Source organism: Falco rusticolus, chromosome 10 (assembly GCF_015220075.1).
Source record: "Falco rusticolus isolate bFalRus1 chromosome 10, bFalRus1.pri, whole genome shotgun sequence".
Classification (NCBI taxonomy): Eukaryota; Metazoa; Chordata; class Aves; order Falconiformes; family Falconidae; genus Falco; species Falco rusticolus.
This window is the reverse complement of record NC_051196.1, coordinates 32,514,559-32,537,753: the sequence shown is the minus strand read 5'-3', so window position 1 is coordinate 32,537,753 and position 23,195 is coordinate 32,514,559. Positions and strand designations below refer to the sequence as shown.

The window sequence follows — 23,195 nt, the reverse complement described above, 5'->3', positions numbered from 1 at the left end:
AGAAAGAGAGAACTTCACCTCCACTAAGACTCTGTTACAGAAAAAAACCCAGCACTACCAAGTTACATGGATAAAGGACGATTCTGCTTTGCAAAGCCTTCAGGTGGGGAATTCTTTACTTTGTGCTCTGCTGCAGATTTGCAGGTGAACATTTGCTCTCAGTAAAAATTTGTCTCTCGGGGTGGGGAAATTGAATCTATCTTTCCCCCATCTCTTTACTGGCAGAGCAGAGGCAGCTGTTGGTGGAATAGCTGATGACGGCCACAGGAGCACGATAACCATGCCCTAGCCCATTTCACTTTCAAGTTACCCACCAGAAGACCTTGCTGTCACTCTGCAACACGTGACCCTAAACCCCAGTGAGGAGCACGTTCAATGCTGGAGCTGGAACTGGGGATTTCATGCAGAGCACCCAGTTTTATGAAAGCACCCTATGCGTTTCACACCATGGGTTCCGTCTTCATTAATGCCATGCCATCTGACCAGGATGAACCCCTCAGCCCCCTGCAAGAACCAGTTCAGCAGAAGCACCTCCAGTCAGTTATTAGCAACAAGATCAAACTAGCAACCATGGGCCTCCAGATCCTTGGACCCTAAACACACAGCTGAAGAGGCATGATATCAAAAATTTGCTTAGCTTTGAAATCCTACTCCTGCTTATTTATGTTTCAGGAGTACCCAGAGACCTCAGCCAAGCCCACATCTGCTCTACAAAGCTTGGCCTGGAAGTGCATTTGCACATGTACTGGCCACCTCCACGCAGAGCTCCCACCCTGTGGCCAGTCACAAGCAGCTCATCGTTTAGTTTACAGTAGAAACAAATAACAACCAGGTGTTGAGGAGAGGAGGTGCAGCAGTGGGGCGGGCAGGCTATAGTGCTGGGAGCCAAGCCACCAACCGGACATCACAGACACTGGTGTCCGTGGGGTTTTTCTAGTGCTCCCGTAGTTGAGCCAAGCTCTGCCTCCCAGCAGCCAAAACGCCCTGGTGAAAATGCTGTGCACAGAGCAGAACCGTACTCTGCAAACCCCTGCAAGGATGCAGACAAGGTTGTTAACCTAAACAGACAGGTTTGAGATTGATTCGTAGGAAGGATGAGATCAAGAGGTAAAAATAATGTTTCCAACACACCAGTGACATACTGAGACCTGAAGCCAACAGACTATTTACAGGCCAAGAGCACTCCTCGCTGCTCTTACCTTCGTCTGCAAGGTCTGAACCGACGGCTGCTTTGGAGGAGCCTGTTTGAAGGCAACAGGCAGCCCAGGGAACAGCCAAGCCTGAGAACTGGGATTTGCAGGAGAAGTTAAATAATTGAAGGGACAACTCAGCACAGCTCACTAGATTATGCTTCACAATCCAACTGCCAAAAGTTGGAAACTCAAAACATTTCCTCCTTGAACACATTAAATTCCCATTTTCCTATTTCAAAGTCTTCTACTTGCTTCAGCATCCAGATATGCACTTCCCAAATGCACTGCTAGGAATAGGGTGTTGTAAACAAAGTTTTACAAAAAAGGAACGTTAGCACACAACATATTTTTCCCATTACTCCAATAGGTCCTGCAAGCTCTGCAAGCTTGGTAAAGAAAAAGTCTATTTAAAAATCTAGGGTGGGGAAGAATTAGCTCACCAAAACCATAAACAGATTTGCTTTGCACTTTCAGTCCAAGAGAAAAAACAAGACAGGCTATGTGCATATTGATGCACACAATAGCACAATCATTTTAAAAACAAATTAATTGGGAGGGAGAGGACACCAGAGAAGGGTGGGGGGAATGGAGGAGTGGAGAGAAAGGGGCCAAGTCCTAGAGCAGAGATCCTGAGTTTGGTTCTTAAAGCTCCCTAAGAAGATATCGGAACCCCCCCGTGTGCCAGCGCAGGACCGCAAGCACACAGGCAGGATGACACATGGTGCTACAATGCCACAGTCTGTCTCTGGGTGCAAGCCCTTCAGTAATAAACGACATTATTTTCTGCAGATGTAACACAAAGGAATCCTCCCCACTTACCCAGTGACCTTCCACACAAAGCATCCAAACGCATTATTACTATCTTTCAGTGGCAAATACCAAGGGATATAAAATTTAATTCCCTTCCCCCTACTCTCCCTCCCAAGAGACCCTGACCTTGTTTACCAAGGCAGAGTGAAACTACAAAAGCTTTAACCTCTTCCTCCTGCTTAATTCTCCATCTATAATGGTAAGACAACCCCAAGAGCAACAGTTTTCACTGCATTTGCAAGATTACTGCCATAAGGAATTTGAGGACCCACCTAGTATGCAATTAACTGAGGCAACTTCAAGGAGGACAGCTCTCAGGAGGCTGAGGGTGCACGTGGATCCCAGCACATCACGTGCTACAGCAGGGTCCATTAGTTTATTCCTACCAGTTTAACAGGCTGGATTTAGCCTGCAGAGCTGGAAGTGTGTCAGGAAAGCTGCAGTAAACAGCATCAGTCCAGTTGTGGTAGTCCTGATGCTGATTATTTAATAAAGTCTAGAAACAAGCAGTCTCCAGGCATGGCACAAGCTGGGTAGAAATCACTCTAGGGTTTGAAAATCCCCATTTCCACAGGGACACTGTCATTTGTCACACAGCTGTGAATTGGGTGAATGAATTCCCCACCAGCCTGCACACTAATGCTCAACTAAAAAACCTCATTTCTTACAAATGAGATGGCTTTGCTCTGGTATGAGACCCAATTTCTCCTTCAAAATTCTGGAACAGTGTAATGGAAAACCAGAGTGTTATTTCCAAGCACACTTCTTCTATTGGCTGAAGCCAAGGAGAAAATGCATCGCTTCCCTGACCCCTCATCCACACCATGAGACAGATAAATATTTATTAAGTTATATGGTTTCCTAGAGGTGGGGAAAAAAAAAACCAACATCAGTGGTCTAGCACAGAGGAGCACCAGCCAGGAAAAAGAGTACAAATGCACAGGACATCTGAACTCTGTCCCGTCCAAGGTGTGACATTCAGAGGCAAAAGATCTGCTCCTTCTTAGGGACAGCTGGGAGCATAACCCAAGACCTGTACTGACCACGGAGCAAAGCAGGGCTCAAAGGTTAATGGAGCAAACCATTGCAGGATCGCTTATTTCAGCCAGCAGGCTAGAACAGCCTTCATAGGAGAATCCTGCAATACACTGAAATAGGGCACATTTCCCTGCCCAGGCTACCCGAGACAGAAAGGTGCACGGTCCATATCACACATGGAGCCCGACGTGGCAGTGGCGACTTACCTGCACAGGGGACCACGTCCTCAGCCTCTCCTTCTCCAGTTCTTCCTCCGTGCTTGCGTGCATCTTTAAAGTGCCTGCAGTCGCTTCAGCTGTGCCGGGATTCAGGGCTGGAAGAGAAGACGTTACACCAAAAATTACTGCTGTACCTCCAAAGGAGAAGGCAATCCTTGGTTAGTAAAGACTAAAAGTATACATAAAATACTGATCACTTGAAGGTGTCTCCCAGCTGTCCACCCCACCGTGCTCCCACAGCACATCCTCACTGAAGCACCCCAAAACACACGTCAGATTATTTTTTTTCCACTCAATTAGCAAAAATATCATGTATCGGAAGTTAACCAAGTTCACAGAGTTAATCACCAAGCACTCAGCTGTGCTGCTCTCATAAATCTACCAGCAGAAGTAAAAAACTCCCAGCCTGCGGCATGCTGGAAAGCAGGGACGCTGCTCCCCGGCTCTCGGCCACTGCTCATGGGCTCGGTTCGTTAACGGGACTGGAGATCTCAGCTGGCCAAGAACATATTTAGAGAAGCAATCACAGCACCCTGACCGACACTGCCACAGCCTGCAGCTATATATAACCTGCCGCTTTGCTTGTAGCTGTGGGCTTCCTCTCTCCCCTTTATTTTCCTCTGCTGCCGTGCAGTCCCCATTCCCTCATCCCCGGAGAAGCAGCAGAGCCACCCTGATGTATTTCATAATTTCTAAACTTAACCATCTAAAGGGATAACCAGCCAAGTGGATTTCTGGGATTAAGTTCAGACAGGGGGAGAAAACAGCATACTGAAAAACAGAGAGTCACCCTGGAAAAAGGTGAGCCAGAGCTCATAAGGATGAAAAACAGGAAAATTATGTTGTGATTCCTGAGTAAAGGAAAATTTACGCTTGTTTTCTGCTCCTGCCCAAGCATGGCCAGTGATAGGGTCTCCTCCCCCAGCGACACATCCCAAGCGCCTCTGTGCGTCAGCCAGCGTGCGTGCTCCTGTCCCCTGAAGTCCCCTGCCAAAGCCCTGCTGATCTGCTGCTCAGGTTGGATCCTGCTGACCATACACTTCGCACGCAACCGGTGAGTTCCTTTAATTAAAATAAATACGTAAATTAATGGCATGGAGTGATTTCACCAGACAACTAGCACAGATGCATTACAGCTCGGGACGGTGCCCCCCGACCCCATCCAAACTCCTGCAGACAAGAAGCTTCCACTCTGGCTGTAACCACACAAACCGAACCCCAACAGGAGTGGATTTTTTTTTAAAAAAAAAACAACTCAGGTGTCCCAATGCTCCCTGCTGCAGAGCCGCCCTTGGACAAAGCTTCCCCCAGACCTGCAGTGCTGCTTGCTGTGTGTTATTTGCTGTACATTATTTTCCCAATTTAATTCACAGAAAACGCAAAGTGAGCACAAAACTGGGGGAAAATTCAGCCCCAAGGCTGGTAAATCACAAGAGTTCAGAGAACAAGAAAAAGATGCTTTAAATTCCTGCTAGATGCCACAGCTTTTTATTTTTCTTTGCTTTTCTTCCCCCCTTCCCAACCCTAAAATGAAGAGGCTTATTCTGAACCAACTGGGTTTCAACATGCTTGGAAACATCCCAGTGTTGAACACTGGGACCTTGACATAACAGGTGACAACCTTTTCTATGCCAGAAAATGTTTAACATCTAATAAGAAACAAATATTAGACTGCTGATGGAGTGGGTTTTTATTCCAGAAATTTGTGTAAATGTCCTGTAATGACTTGCACAACACTACCATCTCCCAAACGAAGTGATAACAGCATGGCCCTGGCTGCTTATCTGCCATTTCTCCTTCAATAACACCACTGTCTCTCTCCCTTTATTATACAAGCTCTCTGCTACAGTAGGTTTAATATCATTCACACACTCCTTCAGGGATCCAACATATGCCTAACTTTAACAGACAAGATTTCGTGACTCTTGGAGTACCTAAATTAAGGAGAGCGACCTTGACCACAGCAGTCTGAGCGGCCTCGCGCTCCCTGAAATTAAAGGTGGTTTAAATAGAAACTTAAGCTGGAGGCAGAGAAAAATCTGAGTTTCCCAAAACCTTCGTCTGAAATACAGAGCAAAACCCCTGCAACCTGGCACCGTGCACCACTATTACCTTGACAACTCCTCCTTGAATGCCTGAAGTTGCTGCTTCAAGTACAATAATATAGGAGAGAGCTGGAGCAGGGGGGCAGGGGTTGGGCTTTCCTCCAAGCAGCACACGCAAACAGTTCAACTGCTTATCACGGAAACTGGAACAGCAACAAGGACGACCAAGGCATGCTTTTCCCCCCACTAACTTCTTTCAGATATTAAAATCCCAGCATTGGGTCCTTCTACCTCAGAGATTTCCACTGTCTGCCAGAGCCACTGATGGTCATTACCACCCCACTGCCATCCTTTCCAAGTCTTGGGGCTTCCTTGGGCTTGACTGAGTGGCTCAAAACCTGCAAACAGCTCAAGGACGGAGAATATATCCCCCAAATACAGTCTCGACACAGAGAATAAGTCATCCTCATATACCTGGGGGTTTAAAATCGTAATGCGTGGACCAGCTGGGACAGCAGGCTTGTGCAAAGGGAGGGAGGAACATCTGCATCCCGGCAGCATCCCTGTGCAGGGACCCACTGAGGGTCTATACGCTTAAAAGTCAAAACCACTACAAAGTGTCAAGAATAGAGACTATTCTGTTTCTCCTTTCACCTGGCAACCCCATCCCAGATTTATTTATTTTTTTAACAGTTGTTAGCTCTCTTCTCCCTCTCTTTTGTTTGTTTCTTTTGGGTTTTTGTTTGCTTTTTTTTTTTTTGAAGTGGCTGGAAAGGGAACAAGGCTGCCCCAGAACAAAGCCTCCTTGCAGAGCAAAGGCTGCTTCAGTCTGACACTCACACAAGCAGACAAGGCAACCCCAAGCTCAGCTCTCAGCACTCTGCCCCGCTGCAGGGCGGGCTGAGGAAAAGCAAAACAACGCAGAAGATGATGAAAACAATTCCCTGGTCCCCAAAGGGGGATGCTTCGGGGGATGCTTCGTCTTTTCTTGCTGGTCCCAGGACTGGGAAGTAGCTCAGCCATGCAGGCACTCTGCAAGACCCCAGCTTTGGCAGAGATGGGCACCTTCCTGCAGTGCCTGTGTGGCCCCTCCTGTGGTCCATGGGACCTTCTGCCCCCAAGACCAAGAACACGGTAAGGTTTCCTCACCGTGCCGCTCCATGTCCCATCACCCACAATAAAACAAGTCTTTCTGTTGCCTTCAGTGAGCATCGCAGACCAGTTTCCAATGATTATGATTTAGCAGCTCTCATTAATGGACGGTCTTGAAATGGATTGTTTTATCTAGCAAGGAGCAGAAAGCTCATTTGTACCTTGAGATCTGAGTTGATTTGTGTGGATCTAACAAAAGAGGTGATGTGCAGTGACGCACAGCTGTGGCCAAGGAAGAACCAACTCTTACTTGGCTTGAGATTTTGCACCTTGTTTGCAAATCCATAGCACAGACCTGCTCCCTGCTTGACTATGAAATGGTTGTTCCCTATAGGGAAAAAAGGGACGTTGGCATCACGCTGGTGTCTTTGATAAGGCTCTTGGAGGAAAAAGGGTGCAGAGGATGCTGCAGAACACAGTCCTGACCTGCAAAGGATGCGTGGGGAGGAAACACTTCTCAGCCACGTGGGACCTCATGAGACGGCCCAGCAGAGACTGTCCAGCCCTGCGAGCTCTGCTGCGTGCGGGATGCCGATTTAAAAAGGTTCTCCTTCCCAAGGTACAATTAAAGGACTGACAAGTTACCATTCAGGATCTCTAAAGTGGCCGTTTCTATTTCTCCAGTATTTACACAGAGCGGGGAACTTGTCTTTACTGATATTTCTTCGAAGAGAAACAGCTACACTAAAGGCAACATCACTCACACCCCTTCTGTCTCCTCCAACTCAAGTGAACCAGTGTCCTGGAAAGGCTGTATCATTGAGAGACAAAAGTCATACAATTTAGCGTCCATAACATCCAATTTTAGAATCAAAGAGCATAAAATATTTCTAGCCAACATCTGCTTTTGTAGAGAGGCATGCAAACTTATATTATCTTTAGTCACTTCAATCTTTTTAAGTGCCTGAAAATTTAAGCCCCAGAACATCATTTGTCATCTCTTGCTTATTTTAGACTGAGAACAACCCTTCCTAACCTCACCACTCCATGCCAGTGCTGTAGGAAGAGAGGACAGGAAAGCATCAAGACAACTCCCACTTGCAGGAGAATAAACTGCACCTGCACCGTGCAAGAATGAGCATCAAGAAATATTAGAAAGATATTTCCAAGCCTTTTTCATCTTCCAACAACTGATGCTCCACAAGCTCTTCAGACCATCAAATCCAGTTGTTACTTTTAGGAAAGTATTGCCCAATATTTAATCTGAACTTTTTTTTTTCTCCACAGTTTTAGGACTGTGACCTCTTGCCCTACCTGTGAATGCAGAAAGCAAACACCACCTTCCCTTTTAGGCACCTGAAGATTTCCTCCCTCAATCCCAAAGAACTCGGCCTTACTCAGGCCAGGGTTTCTGGACCTCCTCCTGCCAGAACCAGGAGAGGACACCTTCCCCCAGCCTTCTGCACCACACACCTCTCCACTGCGGCATGTTTATTTTCAGGAGAGATAAAAGGAGAGATGACTTTTACGCCTAATCGCCAACAATTTACAAGCAGATAGACACATGGTCTAATTCACACCTACCTTCATCATCTTTTCCATCACAAAGAGAAGGAATTATGGAATATTCTTGTTAAGATAAAAATTCCTATTGCAAATTTTTAAAAATTTTAAATCCTATCCAGGCTGGATTTAAAAAAAAACAAAAAACCAAGAGGTATGTACAGCATCGAGCATTAAAGCTCAGCAAATGATGGTCAACTTCTTGCTCCAAGAAAAGGAAACACAGAGCAGACTCCCACACATTTTCATTTCACTGCCCACAAGGATGCTTTGAGGACCACAGGGATACAAATATCTAAATTTTACTATCTATTATTTGAGAGCAGAAATCATCACTTTGTTACATGTTTTATACAAGGCTTAACAGGGCTCTGATCATCTGTGATTATCCAGTTTGGCTGAAATAGAATAGCACTGGTTTCCCTTTCATCCAAAAATCTCGAGCCTACAGCATCCTGCAGGACGTGGGAAGCTGCAGCTCCGTTCCAGCACTGCCTGGAGGGTTTTGCATCGTTAGCTCCAGCTCCTGCTGTGAGCTGGGATATTCTGGGATGGGGGGGCTCTGCCAGTCCCCTGGGATCTGCCTTCCATGCTCAATAACGTATCTAAACAGTCAATACACTCAATAATGTATCTGAACAGTGCCTCTGCCCTCATCTCCAGCCTCTTTTACAACCAGCTGCAGTTACTGGTCCCACTCACAGTTTGTGGGACCGAGGGGACAACAAAAGCAAAAATAAGTTTTTTCCAAAAATAAAATTTCCTTTGGCAAAGAAGTCCCCCTGGGCACACTGCAGCAGGCAGCACTGCCATTAACCCAGGTATAAAAAAGCCTGGGAGCCAGCAGTGGCTACACTATTATAATACAAATTATTAATAGGAGGGACCTCACTGCCCTCAGCTTCCACATGCAGCTCGGCTAAAGCCAAAGGAACCTTTTATTTTTTTTCTGCATGGACCTTGCAGACTCCACAGTTAGCAAAGAAAAAACACATTGACAGTTTTTACACTGTCTACAATATCTTTTTAGGGTGATTTGTCATTTAAATTGTCAGCTTGAAATCTAATGATTTTAAAAAAATAATAAAATACTATGTATTACATTCACAGGCTGCAACCACTGCCAAATTCCTCTGTCAATTTTCAAGGGATTATATGCACATTTCTCTTTTAATGTTTTATTCTCTTGCTTCTGTACCAAAGAGATGGGGAAAAGAGTAAATGGCTACTTAAGAACAGTGTATGACAATCCAAACCAAAACTGAAAACGGAGCAAAGCACCATGCTCCTCCTCCTTGGAGAGGATGCTCACAGCAGGAGCATCCTTAGGTGTTGGCTGCAACACAGCAGCCAAAACACTTTCAGATGCCAGCGTAATTTTAAAGCAGGTGTTCCACAAAAAATCCTTTTTTTTTAAAGGAAAATCATTTTTAATTGCAAGGCAAATGTGTGGGAGGACAAGCTTCACATTTCTGTCGTTGAGAAATACCCGGCTCTTGCAGAGACCAGAAACTGCTCAACTCAACAGTGGACGCAAGGGAAGGTCTGTGGGACCCAGAGCAGATATAAGAGCTGAGCACACCCCAGCCCCCTCCCAGAGGCTATACATCCTCCTTTATCACTACATTTGCTGCTCAGAAATCCTACTGCCTTCTCTTCTCCCTAAACTTTCCTTCTTCCTGAGGCGGAACAGATGAATGGACCCATCTTTGGTCTTCCCAGCTTGCTCTTCCTACTACAAACAAGCCCTGTCTGAGCAAACTACCAGCCAGGTCCCGATCCCCGTTCCTGCAGGGACCTGGCCAGGGCTCAGCCTGGGGAGAGTTACACAAAACAAGGATTTTGGCATTTTTTAGTCAGAACCTAAATGTCTTTTTTCCCCCAAAGAAAATGCCTGGAGCACAATAGTTCTTGTTCATACAAAGAGGACAAAATTGTCTAGAAATGGAAGCAAAACCTTATTCACCCAAATTAATGGGCAAATTTTACAACGTGAACACAAAAATGTTGGGCTTGAGGGTTTTTTTTGCCTGCAAGGCACTTTTTTTTTTTTTTTTTTTGCAGGACAGTGTTCCTTTATAAAAGCATTCTTCTGAAGGCACTTCTCCCGTGAAGCTCCCCCCTCCAACAGCTACTGTTACAAATCTCTGATAAAAGATGTATTCAGCAGGGTTTGGCACACAGAGAGCACCCAAACTGGCATTGCCAAAGCCTCACAATTTTATCATAAGCTTCAACATATTTAAAGAGAGAAAAGATGCTCTTGCTGGGAGTATCAGCTAGGAGAGGGTTCAGCTCTTGGGGTCATGAGAACCTCAGATTTCGGGCGGGGGGAACAAAACAGTAAGTGTCTAGACACAATTCTGGAAAAACACTCTCAAGCAGGAGTGCAACGTGATCCAGACTTTCAAGAACTGATGTCCAAGCAGAAGGAACCTTTGCTGGATTATCACCTGATTTGGTCCAGCTTCAGGATTTTGCAGTGTCTCACTGGTGACTTCTGAATATTTCTGGGGGTAACAACACTGTGAACTTCAGCCCTGGAAGCATGATCAGAACCAACGTTTTTTGCAAAGGCAGGGGAGAGAGCGGCTGTCCCCAGCGCCGCTGCACTCGCAGCCAGTGCTCAACTACACGCATGGGAGCAGGGCCATGGAGCTCCTGCGGGGCTGGAAGCTTTGGAGCTCGGCTGAACACAGATGCTTTGCTTGCCTAGACAGGGTACGTGTCCATGATCTAGTCACTTAACCCTGGCAAAAAAAACCCAAACAGGAGGTCTTGCTCTGCTCTCCCTCACCCCCCATCTCCCTCTCCTTGCCCCTGCGGTCTCTCCCTATCCCTTAGTACGTCCAGACCTCTCCGAGAGCTTCTGAGCTAGCAGCAAGCTTTCTGCTGTTATCCCTCAGCGTCAGATCAGATCAGCTGTCTCACAAACCTCTAACATAAGCTTGTAAGGGAAATATAAATGGAAATAAACCCCCTCACTGATTCAGCAGTGCAGCAAGGCAGGTCCATCAAAGCCCAGGGGATGCACAGGTCCTGATGGAGGAGGACAAGCCCCGGTGATATGGATGGAGAGCATTGCTGTTTCTGTGGAAGCGGGACTGAGCCCACAACAAGTGTGTGACATCTATAGGGTATCTTTACAAGGATGTATGCACACACACCCAGCAGCAAGCATAGCTCTTCTGTCTTGCTGCTCTTCTCATCTGTGCCAGAAGCAAAAACCGCAGCCAAACTGGACCCAGCATCCATGGCACAAGGGAAAAGAAACATCTCGGCAATGAATAGATTTCAGCTGGAATCTCCCAGGAGACAGTATTAAAATGAAGGGGGGAAGAAACAAATAAACAGAGGAGAAAAGAATCAACTTGCCAGTATCAGCCATGCCAACTTCTAAAACCATAAGTCAAGCCCCGAACACCACAACACTGGCTTTCAGTCTGGGACACTGGGAAATAACCAGGCTAACGCGGGGTGGTAAGAAGAGGGCACCTCCCTACCCCTCTCTGCCCAAGAATTCCCATTCTCCAGCTTTTCTCAGTCACTGCGATGCTCCAGAGGTCTTTTTTTCTTTAAAAAGCCAAGATTTTCACTGAAGTCCCTAGTTCTGAGTGCTGGGCTTTGATCCAAGTGTCAGATGTCAGGAGATAGTGATGGGCTACAGGAGCTGGCCACCAGCCAAACCTTTTTCCAACCAGCTCAGCTGGAGTCTGGATTTGGGAATCCACACCAACGCATTTGGGAAGTATTTCCCAAAATGCAGAGTTTAACCCCAACATTGTATTATGCAGCAGCAAGCACAGCTCTGTATTCCTCTATAAATACATCACTAAACACCATGCTCACCGGGTCCAGCTCTAAAACCGGATCACCCATCAGTTGCAGAAAATATAAATATTCTCCCTGGTTTCCAGTGCAATATTCCCAAGTTAATCCAGAGAACCTATGGAGTCGCTAAGCTATAATTAGAGGTTTATTATAAAAGGTGTTTGGGATGTCTGTCAGCACTGAAGGACACCCTGTATTTAAGGTACCCTTAACACACGTAGCAGCAGCCGGACATTTGGCTTTCACTTAAAAAAAAAAAAAAAAAAAAAGCCAACTTGTTTACTCACCTCAAGTGACTTTACTTGGTCTCTGCTTTGCAAGAATGTTTTCAGCCTCTAGCTTGATTAATGTCATTTTAAAAAGGCAAAAAGAAAAAGCCATCAGTGAGGTGCTTTAAAAGACGTATTATGAACTATGGATAAAAATGTGATACCAGCTAAATCTTGCTTTTCACCAAAAAAAAAAAAATTTAATCGGGTGCAGGACGTGCACGTTCAGTCATTCGTTATTGTAGGATTGTTGACATTAGCTTTTATTTTTAGAAAAACATGAAGTGTGGAGGGGAAATGAAACAATGTGATACTTCTTCGAGACTGTCTCTAATATGAGGAAAATATGCAAAGAAAATACCGTAGCGATCTGCTTGCATACCTTCCCACAGAGTGCTGGGCTTGAATTTATAAAATAATAAATACCATTTCAAAGCACTTGGACTGGCCTGACTTTTTTTTTAAATAACATCTGACAACGTCACCATACCCTGAGCCTTTGGGAGGGAGAAGAGCAGAGAGCCACACACCAGGGATGCTCTCTGGGACCTGGTCTCCCTCCTGGCTGTCACACCATGGGGTGACCCTGGGCAGCCAAAAACAGGGGGCACATCAGATCACCAGCTTCACGCCACAGTGAACATTTCACATTGCAGGCACCTTCAGCTGCCCAAATCCTGCAAACACCTTCATAAAAAGATTGCTCCATCAAACGCACCGGGATTTCTCGCCTTTGCAGCACAGTGTGGTAGCTCGTATGCAATACTTGTAGGGTCAGGGCTACAGCAGACCATCCTCTGCATTTCTAAAGTAGTTTTAGGCCTACAAGCACCGAGCTATACCACAACTTAGTAAATGTTGCTGAAATTAAGTCTAAACTAGAACGAAAAAGCATCTCTGAAGTGATGCTCTGGTTCAACACCTGGTAGCAGCAGCATCTGTGCTTTCCTGCTGGAAAAATAAGCCCTGAGGGCAAGGTGGCCATGGCTAGATGACCAAAGCTGCTCTAGGAGGGGAAAAACATCATTAGGAGATAAAATCATCTCCGCTAATAGTGAATGTGAATTCAGGTGCATAATTACACCAGCTGCCAGGTACAGCTCTGCAGAGGTGACCTTTCCCGGTGCTGTCTGGACATGACACCATGGAGGCATCACGGCAGAGAGGGGATTTCTCCAACCACCCACCTTTGGGGCAGAACTGGCCCAAAAAAAGCAGTGGAGGAAGGCAGGGCAGAAAACATCCGCAGATCCCTGTGGTAAGAGGGTGCCCAGCTCTGGCATGCTCTGAAGTCACCCCTTCCCAAATGCTGACTTCCATCCATCCCTTCAAAGCACAACAAGAACCTATTTGGGAGCTGAATGGATGCTCGGTAAACACAGAAACAAATTTCACTATTAACAGCCTCCAGTGGGCTTATTTTTGCATCCTGAAGCAAAGCACCACTGCAAGGGAATATGTTCCTCTTCCACTAGACTATTTACTGTCACACACCTACAAAAAATTACAGATATTTGACTTACAATTTCTATTCTCCACCCCGCTACATCCCCCTCCCCCCAAGAAGCTCAATTTCAGTGGCTTTTCAGTTGCAAAATTAGCAATACAATACTTTGTATCTAAATTCAGTTTCAAGAACCTCCCTCATCTCTTTTTTATAATCACATGGAGAACAGCTACACTGCACATACCATTTTTTGCTACATTGAGCTTGAGGGAAATTTAAGACTTCCTCCCTGCCCTGCCTTCTTTTTAAATGGGAGATGTGATTATTGAAATTAATTCGGAAAATAGTCAGCATTCACCAATCAGCTCAGCAGTCTGGGTTTTCTTCATCTGCTGGTTACATGCTAATTATTGTACTGGTGGGATTATTTCCCATTCACATTTGGAATTTACAACACAGTAGGGAATTGATTAAATTACAAGAAAAATACAAAAAAAAAAAATGAAAGAAATCAATGACATTTTAAATGCAACATTTTTTTTTATTTTCTTCCAAGTCTCATGCCTACAAGGACCTGAAAAACTCAACCCTGGCAGCACAGACGCACGACGCAGCGTTTCTGAGCGTTAAGGGGCAGAGCAGCAACGTCTCAGGAGCAGACATTTTGGGAAGGCAATGCAACCCTTCCACGTACATCAATACCTCTGTTGTTCATCCCATCCTCCACTGCCTCACACTGACCGTACCCTCCTCCACTTGGCCCACATTTCTAATTAAGAAGGAAAACCTGCCCACAGGTGGGCAATAAGGCCCCATTCCCAAGCCCAGGGCTCCAGCCACACTGGAACGCCTGTGCTGCGGTGGGAGCTGGGGTCCGCCAGAGCAGGGAGCAGAGGTGGCGATGGCACATGCGTGCCATCCTGGCCCCTGTCCTGTCAGCAGCTCTGATGGACTTGGGTGGCTTTGTCCCCACCCCAGAAGAGTGTGAGGGACAGAGCAACAGCAATCCACAACGCCCGCTGGCAAGAACCACTTTCTCCAGCTATCAGGTCTACCAGCCAAGTGTAAGTCCCTGACGGAGACCGTCTTTCAGAGGTACCCAGCGCAAGAGATCCCTAATTTTGCTATGTGACTCTCAAATACTACTTATTTCACTTACTACTTATTTACTCACTTCACCTGGGCAAGCACATATGCCAGTACCATCAACAGCAGGGCTCTGAGCACACAAAGGACTTTGTGTTGGCCCTGCAGGGCTGTTTGTTTGGTGGTCACCCCTGAAAGCAAGGGCTCCTTCTCACCCCCCACCCTCTCAGCTCTCCAACTGGCCCATGAAAACTACAATTAAAAAAAAAAAAAAACAAAAAAGAAAAAAAATAAAACCAACACCACCAAAACCTAACCTACGTGCCAGAGATCAAAGTAGGAGTGTCAAAGCCTTAAAGTTTCTTTAAACAGCCCAGTCTCCTGCTCCCCACCCACTGCTGGGCACCCACAAGCTGCTCTGAGGCCTCCTCGGAAGGTGACGAGAAAAGCAAATATCCTGCAATGCCGAAGGGAATCAACACCACCCCAGAAAACATGCAGGAATTCCCAGAGCAGAAAATACGATTGAAAAATCACATCTGAAGAACAGGCTTAACAAAGCAGCGGCACAGGCTGGCAGCGAGGCCAGGCAGGGTACCGGGGTTGCTCGTGCTGTGGTTTATTTTGCCACCATCACAGGTACCCCCAGAGACCCAGCTCAGCCCAAGCGATCCCCCGGGTGGGCAGGACAGGCAGCTGTCTTCAGCTTTCCCTGCCACAAGCAGGAGTTTTGGTGCAGGCAGGCACAGCCAGAGCTGCAGCCCCCCCCGGACAGGGAGGCTGGAGGAGCCCAGCTCCAGGCTGGATGCTGGGGAGCGCATCCCCCGAGAAGCAGGGTCCCCGTGGGGGGCATGTGGGCATCTGCCCGGGAAACCACCAACCTCCTAAGGGCTGGGGGGCGGCCGAGCCAGCACTCCTAAATTAAGGCAGAAGGGGATCAGGGGCTTGCTGCGATCCAGACAGGCAGCCCGGCAAGAAGAGGATGCTGGCAAAATTAGGAGAGCACGGAGCAGCAAATGGAGCTCGGCAAAGGGTTAGGTGCGGGTGGACACAGCAGTGACTATCCACAGGAGAGGGCTCTGCACAGTTAACCCCAGTATACTGGCTCCGAGGATGCCTCCTCCAAAGCACCTTCATTTCCAGTGCTTTTATAAGCACTACCATGATGGCCAGGGCCAAATTTCCAACCTCCAGAAACAGTGCCGGCACGTGGCAGAGCAAACACGGCTCAGCACTGCAAATCCTGGCTGGGCGAGCTGGGCGACACCACACCACTGAAACAAACACCAACAACAGAGGGGAAAAAGCTAAAAGCAAAGGACCTGCAAACCTGCCGTGGTTGCTACATCACGCTCCGTTTCCATCTTTCCTGCCTGCAAAGCAACATGAAAATGCCAGACACTGGAGCAGGGAGTGCAGGCTGCTATTTAAAATATTCGCTGCACTTCACGGTACACACATGACCGGAGGAGCGGAGCCTAACAGGTGGATTATGGTCTTAATGAAATATTCACATTCATCTGCTTGCTCCAAGGCCAGACCACAAGTCTGCTTCCCCTCTGCTAGCACGGGTGAGGGGGGCTGCGCCCAGATTTTTGGTTTTAAATTAGCTCTGCCTCTCTAAAGCAGACACTCCCCTTGTCTTAAATATTTCCGACATGGAAATGATTCCTAGCAAAGAAAGAAAGAAAGAGCAGGATACATTTCAGAAAAGGAATGTGTTTTTATATCCTGCTTAACAAACCAAAGCACAACACACAACAGGCTCACATAACCTCCTGCACACGATCCAGGATAACTTGTCACTCTCTAATGACCACCCTACAACTAGGAACGCATGTTAAGAGCCAATTAACCTTAATGCAAAGAGCAAATGCACCCGTCTTGCCAGGGCTGTGAAAAAACACACATCAAGAAGCCCCATTGGTGTCACATCCAACCCTTCAAGGTCTCCAAAGCTACCGAGCACTGCGCTCGAGGTGCTGCTTTAGAGGTGACCACCTCTACCAGGGTGACCAGAGCCAGAAGGCACAACGCAGGCGGCAAGAGAAAGCCCAGTGCATCAGCTGGCATCAGAGGCTGAAATGGTCCTTGTGCTATTGGTGTCCCAGGGCAGGACCTGGAACCACCAGGAAGGTCTCCAGCCATTGAAACCTGCCCTGAGCACAAGCACAGGAGTCAGCGATATGGTTGGATCCTTAACACACACACCCAAGGCTTCAGTTCATTAAATATGCTACAAATCAGAAAGCATCCAAGACACCCTCATCTCGAGCATCCTCTTACACCAAGCATGCTCCAAGTACTCCAGTGTGCCATAGCAAAGACCCTTGTTACTCCTACACTGAGGAGATCTGGAGATGAAGAGCTACAGGATCAAGTATCCAGGACCTCAAGCCTAATTTTGGTCCTCTTAAATGAAAGTCTTTATTTTTACCATTTTAAATACAGACAAGAAGTTTCAATCCCTCTTTCAAGGCGGATACTGACCATTCTTATTTGGGCAAGACAGAAGAACAAGATCCATCAGACGGCAAGGCAAAGCTTTCGGCAGGAACCACGCTCTCCTTCTGTGGGACAACCCAACCGCTGGACTTACTTTCCAGAGGGACACCAGCAACACCATGGCTGGGGCTGCAGGACAGGATAGCGAACGACCAGTATGACCACTTTGTTAAGACTTGGTGTATTCTGGGAATTTCATTTTTAAATTGATTTAGGTTGTTTCGATCCCACTGCTGACCTGAACTCCTCAGGAGAACAAAAAAATATCTCCCCAGCTTTCTGATAAGCACCTGGATATAAAGAAAAAAAGTGTCACAGCTTCTGATTTAGAGCATGAGCCCATAGGAGATGCACAAATTCCAGATGGAAAGAGAGACCGATTACATACAATTATTAATGTGCGTGTCTACGCCACTGGAAAAAAAACACAGAATATGCTTAAAAAGAAACAAAGCAGGGAAAAATAAAATGACTACCCAGTCAAGTATTTGTGCAGTACTGGCATGACACCTTAGGGAAATAAATATTTGCTTGACCTATTTCCAAAAGAGAAGTTTTTATAAGTTCCATGAAAACCTCTTTATTTATCGAAGCATGAGAGCAGAGCATGCGCAAGCATCCCGCACGCCAAGCTGGGCTCCAGGTGCAACGAGCTCCCTTCCCATCCTTCTCACGGAGCAAACTGATCTCCTTTACGCCAGTAGGACCAAAAAGTCAGCCTGAAAACAACATCAAGGCACCTATTTAGGAGAGGAAGAGTTGAAAGACACCAATGCACATAGCAGAGAGCCACCTCGCCTTGCTGGAAGCCCCTTTCAACTGATTCATCTGCCTCTTGCCTCAGTGATTTTTTAAGTGCACGCTATTTAAACCTGTCCCACCCAGGCTCTTTATTAAGGACATTCTGCCGGCCACATGCCAGGGCTCACTCCCCACCCTACTCCTGACGTGACCCTCTCGAGCATGTCTGCATTAAAAGAAAAAAAAACCACAAAAGCTCTTCCCCTTCCCCTTGAGCCGCCCAGCAGGCAGGGAAGCCCCATCACCCAGTCCGAATTTTCTGAGCATTACTGAGCAGGAGCGTTTGGGTGGAGCTATAATGGAAACTTTTGCAACCTTAACACCATGCTATTTTATTTCATTTTTTTTCCCCTGCCAAGTGCTAAAACACATGGGGGGCCTGGCTGGAGTGGCGAGGGCAGCACTCGCCTTCAGTAGGAGGACATGACAAAAGCCATCACTGCAACTGAACGTACAGTTTAGAAGGTTCATCCTCCAATTTTTCTATTTCTAAAAAAAGTTAAAAATAAATAGGAATAAGGAGCAGAGAGCACACAGATAAAAAAGGAGTTCAGTTAAATGTCCCCTGATGACACATGTATGAAAAGGACCGGGCACCCTCACACAGTGTTGTTCTGAAAGGGGAGAGGGAGGAGAAACCACGAAGCCTTTGAAAGGCTCGAGCACACCCTCCACGCGGGGATGAGCCATGGCTGCGACTGCATCTGGTGACAACCCAACTGCTCCGGCTCCGCTCTTGTGCCATGTGTCATCACCAGCTCCTCTAACTCCACCGCAGTCCTCATCCGACCAGGGCTTCTCCAGTGACTTCACTTCACGCAAACTCACTTAGCTTTCATTTTAAGCATTGTTATTTAGAATATTTGTTCGGGGGGGGGGGGGGGGGGGGGGAAGAGAGGAAAAACAAACAAACAAAGGGGAGAAGTACAAGAGGGTTTTTTTTTTTCTTTTTAATTAGAAACATCACCCCTCGCCTACTCAACAAAGCAGAAAACCCAGCACAGCTGCAAGAGGGAGAGATGCTGCAGACCTTCAGCACAAAGACCAGCAAGCAGGATCTTCTCCCAGTTAGCCTCCTTAGCAGGTCTAGGCTCCTTCCACCTGGAACAGGTGCCGAAGCTACAAACATAATCACCCTGGGCTCCTATTTCGCTCACGCAAAGAGAGAGGCACCTCAGAGTGATTCGGAATCTGCACGGGGCAAAACATCCTTAGGACAAGCAGGGTGGGGGCACCTGGACCTGGCGTGGGGCTCCGGCTCCTCCAAGCAAATCTCTCTATGGCAGGGAGGTGGCAGCTCCACGCAAGAACAAAGGTGACAGCAACTTACATTAACCATGAGCAAACCAAGGACCCCTCCACGGGATGAATCTCCCTCATGCTTTTTTACACACAAATCAGGTCGAAAAAGACAAAATAATAAAAATATTGCCACATTATCAGGAGATGGGAAGCAAAGGGCCCGTGGGCAGCGACATGCTAGCCCATGCAGGTTTGCTTGCACAAGCCGGGGGGGTTGAGCAGGACAGTGGTGTGGTGGGACATGTCTGCTCCCACCTTCTGCCTTTTGTTTGCACAGATTTCCACAGATCCTCAACTATTCATTTCTGCTCCCACCAGTTTTCTGGGGGAGCTAATGCCCTGTGTTCAGCTGGGAGCCGGCAGCCCTGTCCCCGCAGTGGGTAACAGGAGCGGGTCTTGCAGGGTTCCCCACTGCCCAGGACCCCGCCTCACATTCCAAAACAGCAAGGGACCTGTGTGACAGCCTCGCATGGAGCACCGGGTCCTCGTGCCCGGTAACCCGGAGGAGGCTCCCATGGGACCGAGCCACGGCCCTGCCCTGCAAACGATGCTGCCTCCGGACCCGTCCCACCGCACAGACAGGGAAAGGCTTGACAAGGGATGGACGCAGACCCGCGTCCCCCGGTTGGCCTTGTAAACCCAAGTTGTAGATACTGTCAGGAGCTAGGAGATGAGCTGCTTTTACATAGTAACACCATAGTAACCGAGGCGGATGATAAAGCTTGCATACACAAGAGCACCACATTTTTGGAGAGGAGGAAGAGGAGGTCTAAATAGAAGGAAAACCTTCCTGCAGAGCAAGGGGACACATTTGTATAAAGGAGAACCAGAAGCATACTGCAGTTTAAACCTCCCCCCCAGATGACAACAACCCAGATGGCTCTTACTACCAGCCCAGCTCACCTGCTCCAGACTTCCCCGCTCCAGGCTGTCAGCACTGCCTGCATCGGTCCTTGCATTTCCCTGATGAAAGCCAGCAGCCCCCACGGGGCTGGTTTTGCTTGGCTTTGCAACAAGGATTGTATTGATAGAGATGTGCTCCTGCGAGTGACTTTGGGGCTTCAAGTTACTACGGCTTTCTTACGGTAGCAAGAATTGCGGAGGCTGAGCCCTGTCAGGAAAACCTATGCTAAACCCCAACCCATCTATAATACAATTAACACAAGCTACAGATTAGGCTGTATCTGAAGCAAAATGCAATCCAACAGCCTCCTCTTTCCCACCCCCAAAGGTGGGTCAGGACTCCGAAACTGTGTGGGCATACGTGTGCTGCGAGTTGCTGGGATGAACTAAGAGGAAACAATAAACAGACTGCAACAGTCTGCTCCCTCTTCTCAGCTACGCATCCCGAGTTGTAAAACACATCAAGGTCACAGACCCAACCTAGTTAATAGAAGTTATCATTAAATTGCTGTTTTCTTCTACAGTAAATAAAATGCTTCTGATCTTCTGGGTGGGTTTGGTTTTGTTTTTCTCCTCATCTCTTCAAGAGAAATTAGTTCAGAAGTTTACTTCGTTTTTCTGGAACAGCTTATTCTGGCTTCCCACCTGTGGGGAACCGTTCCTCAGGATGCTGTGACCCTGGGCAGGGGGCTGCAGCCAGAGTAGGTGCTCCGGGAGAAGGGCAGCAAAACCCTCCCTGCTGCCGAGGGGGAGCCCACGGCCGGGCAGAGCCTTAGAGCAGAAGTGGGAAAACAGCTCAAAAAGCATTTCTACATGGGGGTTTTTCCCCCTCCTCGGTACGTCGGTGGGCCCAGGCAGACCCATCAGCTGCCTCTCCCCCAAAACCTTCCCACCTTGGTACCCGAATAGAAGAGGAGCCCTTGGAAAAACCGTATGGCTTGAGTTGTGAGGGCGCGGGCTCAGCACGCCCTGAACCAGAGGACCGAGTTCAGAGCCCCCAGCCGAGCCGTGCCACCACCCGCCCGGCCAGCCGGCCGCCCACGCAGGCGATGCCCGAGGGGTGCACGGCGCCCCCCGCCCGCGTCCCCCTCCCCAGCCGCTCCCCACCGCGGCCTCGGCCCTGGCCCCGCGCCCGGAGCCCTGACGGAGCCGGCACAGCCGGGCAGGACTTTACCCCGGCAGCCCGAGGTGGCACCGCGGCCCCAGCCAGGGCGGGGAGCGTCCCACGGGAAACCAGGACGGAGCGACGTGGGGCTCGGTCCCGGCTCCGCCACAGAGTCCCTGCGCGGCCCCGGGCACGTCACTTCGCAGCAGCCGGTGTCCCCACCTGCGCCGAGGGGGAGCGGCCGCCTGCTCGCACCCCGCTCTGCCCCAAGGCCAGGCACCCAAACCCACCACCCCTACAACACCGGGAGCCACGAAACCCCCCACGACCCACCCGTGACCAACCCCCCGGTGACACGAGTGGGGCCAGCCTCCCCCTAGCCAGCGGCCAGCGAGGGCTGGAGAAAGGAGCTCTCCTTCCCCAAAGACCCAGGGTAAAGGAAAAATCCACCCGAGACCGGCCCGCGGGAGAGGCGGCCGGGTCCCGGGCAGCCCCACGCAGAGCTCCCGGCGCGGCCGGGCCGGACCATTTTTAATTGAATTTATCTTAATTGAAATTTTAATCGCTGGCAAGCCGCCCGCAGCGAAGGGCAGCGCAGCCCACCGGCTCCCCGGCCGGCGGCAGGGCTGGGCGGCGGCGCGGGGGCACGGACACACGGACAACACGCGTGTCCCGACCCCCGGGTGGGCCCCGCACCTGCCCGGGCTCGGCGGGACGGCGGGGCGGGCGAGGGGCGCGGGCGGGACCGCGGCGGCGAGGCGAAGCGGGGGGCGCGGGACCCTCCCCGGGCGCTGGGCACTCACCCGCGGCAGGTCCCCGGGCCGCCGTGGCGGCTCGGCTCGGCGCGGTCCGGCGGAGGCCCCGGCCCCGGCGGCGAGCGCGGGGCGGGCGGGGCGGGCGGCGCAGCGGGGCGGCCGGGCGGGCGCCGCCGAGCCCAGGCATCGGCGGGGGGCGGGGGGAGCGCGGGGCGGGCGGGCGCGACACACACCGGCATTAGCCAGGCTCCATCGCCGGGCTGGGGGGGGCGGGGGGTGACGTCACCGGAGCCGGACCGGGGCGGTGCGCGCGCTTGCGCGCCATTCAGCCGGCGGCGGGGCGGCGCGCGCGGGCACCGGGCACCGGGCGGTGCTGGGACGGCGGTGCGGGCACCGGGCACCGGACACTGGCTGTGCTGGGACGGCTGTGCGGGTGCCGGGCACCGGGCACCGGACACTGGCTGTGCTGGGACGGCTGTGCGGGCGCCGGGCACCGGCTGTGCGGGCACAGGGCACCGGGCGGTTCTGAGACGGCTGTGCGGGCACTGGGCACCGGCTGTGCAGGCGTGGTTGTGCGGGCACCGGGCGGTGCTGGGACGGCTGTGCAGGCACCGGGCACAGGGAACCGTCTGTGTGGGCACCGGGCACCGGCTGTGCAGGCGTGGTTGTGCGGGCACCGGGCGGTGCTGGGACGGCTGTGCAGGCACCGGGCACAGGGAACCGTCTGTGTGGGCACCGGGCAGTGCAGTGACGGCTGTGCGGGCACTGAGCACCGAGCACCGGGCACCGGCTGTGCAGGCACCGGGCAGTGCAGCACCAGCTGTACGTGCACTGGGCACCGGGCGATGCAGTGCCTGCACCGGGGAGGACAGCGAGCGTTTGCACCGGGCCTGGGCACCGGGCAGGCGATGAGTGTTGGGCACGTGCGGGGGGCCGGCGAGGGCCTGCACCGAGGGCGTGCAGTGGGTGCGTGCCCGGGGGGTCAGCAGGCGCTGCACTGGGGCACGTATGTGCTGGTGGGCCAAGCGTGCCACACGCACCGAACATGGGGAGGGCGGCGACCGAGGGACGGTGGGGATGTGCAGCGGCCACCGAGAGCAGTGGATGCCCCACGTGCGCCAGGGCGCTGCACCCCCAGCCACACCTTGTCACCCCCACAGCCCTGGGGTCCCCCAGCTCGGCGCCTCACCCCAGCCCCAGCGGGTGGCTTGGTGGCTGGAAGCGCCCTGTCC

At 50.1% G+C, this 23,195-nt stretch overlaps 1 protein-coding gene across 3 annotated transcripts in view; it reads right to left on the bottom strand.

Moving 5' to 3' along the window:
* Nucleotides 1-22,073, bottom strand: part of ZHX3 (zinc fingers and homeoboxes 3) — a 50,401-nt gene extending 28,328 nt beyond the window's left edge. For all 3 annotated transcript variants that reach the window (XM_037402543.1, XM_037402542.1, XM_037402545.1), the window contains exons 1-2: nucleotides 22,012-22,073; nucleotides 3,248-3,354 (exon numbers count right to left, since the gene is read on the bottom strand). The gene's annotated coding sequence lies outside the window, so the exon portion shown is untranslated. The remainder of the gene's footprint in view (nucleotides 1-3,247; nucleotides 3,355-22,011) is intronic.
* Between the last annotated feature and the right edge of the window lie 1,122 nt (nucleotides 22,074-23,195).